The sequence below is a fragment of the Carcharodon carcharias genome, chromosome 9 (genome assembly GCF_017639515.1).
Source record: "Carcharodon carcharias isolate sCarCar2 chromosome 9, sCarCar2.pri, whole genome shotgun sequence".
NCBI lineage: Eukaryota > Metazoa > Chordata > Chondrichthyes > Lamniformes > Lamnidae > Carcharodon > Carcharodon carcharias.
In genome coordinates, this window is record NC_054475.1 from 16,927,077 (window position 1) to 16,934,780 (window position 7,704).

Below are 7,704 nucleotides of genomic sequence, written 5' to 3' on the forward strand. Positions count from 1 at the left end.
TGGTCTGTCTTTTGATTCTTCCTACCAAAGTGCATGGCCTCACACTTTCTTACATTAAACTCCATCTGCCAAGTTTTTGCCCACTCAGCTAGAGTGTTGCGTGCAGTTCTGGAATCCGCATTAGAGGAAGGATGTGATTGCAATAGAGACAGTGCAGAGGAGATTTACCAGGATGTTGCCTGGGCTGGAGAGTTTAGTTATGAGGAGAGATTGGATAGACTGGGGTTATTTTCCGTGGAGCAGAGGAGATTGAGGGGGGGCATGATTGAGGTGTATAAAATTATGAGAAGCATAGATAGGGTAGACAGGAAGGAGCTTTTCCCCTTGGTGGAGAGATCAATAACCAGGGGGCATAGATTTAAGGTAAGGGACAGGAGGTTTAGAGGGGATGTGGGGAAGAATTTTTTCACCCGGAGGGTGATGGGAATCTGGAACTCACTGCCTGAAAGGGTGGTAGAGGCAGAAACCCTCATAACATTTAAGAAGTATTTGGATGTGCACTTGCAATGCCATGGCATACAAGGCCATGGGCCTAGTGCTGGAAAATGGGATTAGAATAGTTAGGTGCTTGTTTGACTGGCGCAGACTCGATGGGCTGAAGGGCCTTTATCTGTGCTGTAGACCTCTATGACTCTATGACTGTCTATATCCCCTTGCAGATTCCTTATGTCCTCATCATGACATGCCCTCCTCCCTAGTTTTGTATCATCAGCAAATTTAGATACATTAAACTCTGCCCCCTCCTCCAAGTCATTAATATAGATAGTAAATAATTGAGGCCCTGGGACCAATCCTTGTGGTATTCCACTAGTTACGTCTTTCCATCCCGAAAAAGACCCATTAATCCCGACTCCCTGTCTTGTGTGGCCAGATTTTTACCTTGTCGGGTGGGCCCGGGAGCGGTCGCAGAAGTTCGTGAGTGCGCACAATGAAAGCTCCCTGAGGCACAGAGCTGTCTCAGGGAGCTGAAGATTTAAAAACACAGAAATAAAAAATTTACCACTGTTAAAAACATGTCCCCTCATGTGACTCGGTCACATAAGCAGGGGCATGTTAGGAATGAAATTTTTAAAATTATTTAATTTATAATTGCTGTTGGAAACGGCTGAGGCCTCCTAAATATCCAAAGGCTGCCTTTTAAAGTTGGACGGCGAAAAATTTCAGTCAATTATTACTTTAATGGCCTTAATTGCGCCCGCCGACCGAAATGTCACGCAAGTGCACAATGATGTCGGGATGCTCGTCTGACATCATTGTGCGTCATTTTACACTCAAGCGGCTTGAGCGCACACCCGTCCGCTCAGCGCAAATTTGTGCCTTTTGTGTTAACCAACCCTCAGTCCATGCTAACACATTACCCCAATACCATGAGCTCTTATGCTGTTCAATGACCTTTTATGTGGCACCTTATCAAATGCCTTCTGGAAATCCAAACATACTACATCTACCGGTTCCCTTTTATCAACTCTGCTTGTTGTAATCGCAAAGAACTCTAGCACATTTGTCAAACATGATTTCCCTTTCACAAAACCATGTTGACTCTGTTTGATTGTGTTAAGCTTTTCTAAACGTCCCTCTATTTCTTCCTTAATAATGGACTCGGGCATTTTCCCAGTGACAGACATTAGGCTGACTGACCTATAGTTTCCTGCTTTTTGTCTCCCTCCCTTCTTGAACAGAGGCGTCACATTAGCAGTTTTCCAATCTGCTGGGACCCTCCCGGAATCCAGTGAGTTCTGGAATATTTTGACCAATGCTTCCACTGTCTCTGCAGCCACTTCCTTAAAAACCCTTAGATGCAGGCCATCAGGTCCTGGTGACTTGTCTGCCTTTAGCCCCATTAGTTTGTCAAATACTTTGTCCCTCGTGATAGAGACTGTTACAAGATCTTTCCTCCCATTAGCTCCTTGCTTACCTGATATCTTTGGGACGTTTATAGCGTCCTCCATGTGAAGACCGATACAAAATATTGGTTTAAATTATCTGCCATTTCCCTGTTCCCCATTATCAATTCTCCAAGGGTCCCACACTCAATTTAGCCACTCTCTTTTTATATACCTATAGAAGCTCTTGCTGTTTGTTTTTATATTTCTTGCTAATTTACTTTCATAATTAATTTTCTCCCTCTTTATTGACCTTTTAGTCATCTGCTGCTGGCTCCTAAAATCATCTGGCCTACCACTAGTTTTCGCTGCTCTGTATGCCTGAGTTTTTGATTGGATAGTCTCCTTGACCACCTTTGTTAAGCACAGGTGATTCATCCTTCTCATTCAGTCCTTCTTTTTTTTAAACCAGGATAAACTTTTGCTGAGCGTAATGAAATATCTGCTCAAACGTCTGGCACTGCTCATCCACTGACCTTCCCCTTTGCCTATTTTCCCAGCCCGAGTTGCTCGCCCTCAAACTGAATTTGAGATTCTCTCACCTCTGAATTAGAATGTTGTGGCTTTCACTTCAGAGACCTGAGGACCACATTAAGGTTGCCGGTCCAGTGGAGCACAGGAGGAATGATGCGCAGTCGGAGGCACTGGCCGGGATTTTATGGCCCCATTGCGGGTGGGACCCGCCGTGGGCGAGGTGGTGCTCCAGACTTGTGACGGGACCGGACAATCCCGGAGGTGGGCGGGGTGCGGAAAATCCCACCCACTGTCTTTCAGGTGAGACATTAAATTGAGTCTGCCCTCTCAGGTGGTTGTAAAAAAATCCCATGGCACTATTTGAAGAAGAGCAAGAGAATTCCCCCCGCCAGTGTACTGGCCAATATGTATCTGTCAACCAATGTCACTAAAAACTGATCATCTGGCCATTATTTCATTGCTAATTGTGGGATCTTGCTGTGCACGGATTGGCAAAAAGAGAAAAAAAAGCCTAGGCTAATAAGGGGAAAATTCCTCTGCGACTCCCTCAGATAATTGAAACTGGTCTAGGAGATCCCACGGGCCAAGTGATATTTGTCTTTTGGAACAGTGACTACATATCAAAAGTACTTGGGTGTAAAGCACCTTTGGATGCCCCGAGCTTGTGGAAAGTGCTAAATAATTGATTTCTTCAAAACAAAATGCTCCCAAGATGCCTTAAGCAGATGAGTAAGGGAATAGATAAATGGGAAAAAAAGGAATTGGATATGAACCATGAAAGGAGAATTAGAAGAAGCGAATGAAGCTTGGTCTAAAAAATGAGTTTTGAGAAGGTTTTACTGATGGATATGGAAATTCAGAAGCAAACAGTTTTGGAGAGAGCTTTAAAGAGTAGGCTCAAGGCAACTAGATGGTCTGTCACTAATGATGGGTGAAAATAGGTGAGACCTGCTCGATGAGTATTTTAGATTCAATTTATTTGTGGTGAGGAGTTAGTGTCAATCAGAGAGGACTGTGATGGTGAGTGCCTAGCCAGTTGTGTTCATTCCACAAGAAGTGGCTGACAGCACTAAACAAAATGGTGCATAGAAACATTTTAGTGGTGGTGTTGAAGACCCACGCAGAGCTAGTCACTTCCTTAGTCAAGTTTTCCAGTAAGCTTGGACACTTATTTCGCCACGTGACAATGTGGAAGACTACCTAGTTATGTCCTATTCATAGAAAACAGGACAAATTTAACGTACCAATTACTATACCATCAGTCTCTTCCCAGGCATCAGAAAATTGATGGAAGGAGTTACCAGAAATGCCATCAAGCAACAGTTTCTCACCAATAACATACTTGTCCAGAATCACTTAGCTCCAGATCTCATAACAAACTTGATCTAAACATGGGCACAAAACTGAATGCCAGGAGAGAGGTGTGAGTTACTGCCGTTGATATTGAGGCTGGAATCAACCAACTGTGACACCAAGGAACCCTAAAGGAAACTGAAGGCAATCAGGATGAAAAGGAGAATCATTCAGTGGCTCATAGTTCATAGAATAGTTACAGCCATTCAGCCTGTTGTGTTAGTGTTGGCTTTGTGAAGGAGCTATTCACTAAGTGCCATTCCCTCACCTTCTCCCAGTAACTCTGCACATTCTTCCTTTTCAGGTAATAACCCAATTCCCTCTTGAATGCCTCGATTGAACCTGCCTCCACCACACTCCCAGGCTGTGCATTCCACGTCCCAACCACTCGCTGCGTGAAAAAGTTTTTCCCAATGTCTCCATTGCTTCTTTTTCCAATTGCCTTAAACCTAGGGCCTCTGGTTTTTGATCCTTCCAAAAATTGGAGCAGTTTTTCCCCATCCACTCTGTTAAGAACCCTCGTGATTTTAAACATAAGAACTAGGAGCAGGAGTAGGCAATTCAGCCCCTCGAGCCTGTCCCGCCATTCAATACGATCATGACTGATCTCATTTCAGCCTCAACTCCAATTTCCCGCCCTCTTCTCATAACCTTTCAACTTGTTACTAATTAAAAATCTGTCTATCCCCTCCTTAAATTTATTCAGCGTCCCGGCATCCACTGCACTCTGAGGTAGTGAATTCCACAGATTCACGACACTTTGAGAAAAGTAGTTCCTTCTCATCTCTGATTTAAATCTATCACCCCTTAGCTGAAAACTATGGCCTCTCATTCAAGAATGCCCCACAAGGGGAAACATCCACTCCACATCTACTTTGTCTATCCCCTTTAGCATCTTATATACCTCAATTAGATCTCCTCTCATCCTTCTAAACTCCAGCAAGTATAAGCCTGAACTGCTCAAACTCTCCTCATAAGACAAGCCCCACATCTCTGGAATCAATCTAGTGAACCTCCTCTGAACTGCCCCCAATGCAACTACATCCTTCCTCAAGTAAAGGGACCAAAACTATGCTCCAGGTGCGGTCTCACCAATGCCTTGTACAGTTGCAACAACACTTCCTTATTTTTATACTCTATTCCTTTAGCAATAAATGCCAAAATTCCATTTGCCTTCCTTATTACCTGCTGTACCTGGATACTAGCTTTCAGCAATTCATGCACGAGGACACCCAGATCCCTCTGCACTGATGCATTCTGAATTTTCTCTCCATTTAAATAATAAGTCCTTTTTATTCTTCCGGCCAAAATGGATAACCTCACAGTTATCCACGTTAAACTCCATCTGCCAAATTTTGGCTCATTCACTGAACCTGTCCATATCCCTTTGTGAATTTCTTATTTCTTCATTGCAAATTACTTTCCCACCTATTTTGGTGTCATCTGCAAATTTAGCTATAGTACCTTCTATCTCTGAATCTAACACATTAATATAGATTGTAAATTGTAAACACCTCTATCAAATCTCCTCTCAGCCTTCTCTTCTCAAAGGAAAACAGTCACAACTTCTCCAATCCATGCAAGTAACTGAAGTTCCTGATAGCTGGAATCACTCTCGCGAAACTTTTCTGCACCCTCCCTAATGTCTTCACATCGTTCTTAAAGGGTGATGCCCAGAACTGGACAAATGCTCCGTTTGAGGCCAAACCAGTGTTTTATACCAGTTTAACATAAATTCCATATGGGTCGCCTGTCATTACAGCTCGGGACATTGCTGCACGAGTTTCTTTGGATCGACCACCTTCCTTTGGCTCGTTACTGACCTTCCCTCCATCAGAAAGTAAACAGTGGGGCTGTTTGCTGATGATTCTACAGGATTGACAACTCCTTTGACAATTGAGGAGCTCATACCAGTCCAGAAGATCAGGATAACATCAATAATTGGGCTGACCAGTGGCAGGTAAGATTCTTTTTTCTCATTTGTTCGTGGGATGCGTATATCACTGACAAGGCCAGCATCTGTTGTCCATCACCAGTCGAGAAGGTGGTGGTGAGCTGCTTTCCTGAGCCACTGCAGTCCACGTGGCGAGGGTACAGTGCTGTCAGGCAGGAAATTCCAGGATTTCCACCCAGTGATGATAAAGTGAAGGGGATATAGTTCAAGAAGGCCCACCACACCTTTCCAGGGCAACTCATGATGGACAATCAATGCTACCTTGTTTGTATCAGCCACATCCCAAGGACAAATAGAGAAAAATACCCAACACTCTGAGCACAAGGAAAATGATGTCCAAAAATTGGAACCTGGTCAGGAAAATATTAAGAGCTCATCTCATGGTGTTATATATTGATAATCCAATGTGGTCTCCTATCCTTGTGGCCAACTTTATGATGAAGAAAAATCATGAAATTAAATCAAAATTAAAGAAAAATCATTGTGCCTTAACTCTGTTTCACTCACCACAGATATTGCCAGACCTGCTGAGTACGTCCAGCATTTTCTGCTTTTATTGATCTTGCTGTACCTCATACACTCCAAATAAGTCTTTTAATGTTGTAGTTTTTAGATATTTTCTAGAGCAGATTCACAGAAGTGTTATAGGGTAAATGAAGTTAGGTGCAGTTCCACAATTGCCGGTGTGGAGGCGCAACAGAGCTCAATTCAGAGTAACCTCCCGTTGAGCCTGAGGGTGCCGCTCTTGTCTTCATTCGCTTTCCTCGTCAGACCAAAGAAGGCAGTGAGGACACGCCTATAGAATCAATGCGCCAATCAAAGGAGAGTAGGGCATGCCTTGGGCGGGATGATAGTTTGATTGACAACAGGATTATCCATTCAAGTGGAGAATTTTGGATGATTGGCGTGCTGGCAGCCAATCAACTATTTAATTGGTCCCATTGCAATCGTTAGTAAATCTGGTCTAAGGGATCGGAAATATTTAATATTTTAAATCAACATTAAATTAGAATCGGTACGCGCAAAGAATCGTTTTAAAAATAGATTCCATGCTTGAATTTTATGAATTTCTGCCGTTTTATTTACTTTAACCTACAATTTGAGAATTGCATTGCAATGTGGAGGTCGCTGAGGCTCGATTCTCACCCCGTGCCCATTAACCGCCGTTGTTTAAACTGGCCATTGCATTTAAAAGACACCGCGTCAACCAATCGGGGCCGCCGCCCTGGCTCAGCCAATAAGAAGCGGGATCGCGAATTTGAATGCGGGCGAACGTTCCAGCGTCAACGGTCAAAATGAAGGGGCGGGGCCAAGAGGAAACTGGCAGTCAGTGTAAATCAGTCAGTGTATACTGAGGGGTTAAGTGTATATAGGTCAGTGTACACTGAGAGGTCAGTTAGTGCATGTCAGTGTAAATCAGTCAGTGTAAATCAGTCAGTGTATCCTGAGGGGTCAGCCAGTGTAAATCAGTCAGTGTATACTGAAGGGTCAAGTGTATATAAGCCAGTGTAAACTGAGAGGTCAGTTAGTGCATGTCAGTGTAAATCAGTCAGTGTATCCTGAGGGATCAGCCAGTTTAAATCAGTGTATACTGAGGGATCAGCTAGTGTAAACTAGTCAGTGTATAGTGTATAGTCAGTGCACATCAATCAGTGTCCACTGAGGGGTTAGTGAGTGCATATCAATTTGTGTACGCTGAAGGGTCAGTGGATGCATGTCAGTGTAAACCATTCAGTGTAAATCAATCAGTATACACAGGGATCAATCAGTGTACACTGAGGGGTCAGTCAGTGCATAGCAATCAGTGTACACTGAGTGCATTTCAGTGTACACTGAGGGGTCAGTCAGGGCATAGCAATCAGTGTACACTGAGTGCATATCTGTCTATACTGAGGGGTCAGTCAGGGCATAGCAATCAGTGTGCACAGGTATAGAGAAGTCAGCCACTGTATACTGAGGGAGATGATTGTAATACTGAGAGATGCATAGAGAGAAAGAGGCAAACGAAGGTTGAAGGGTAGGGTGTAGAGAGAGAGAGAG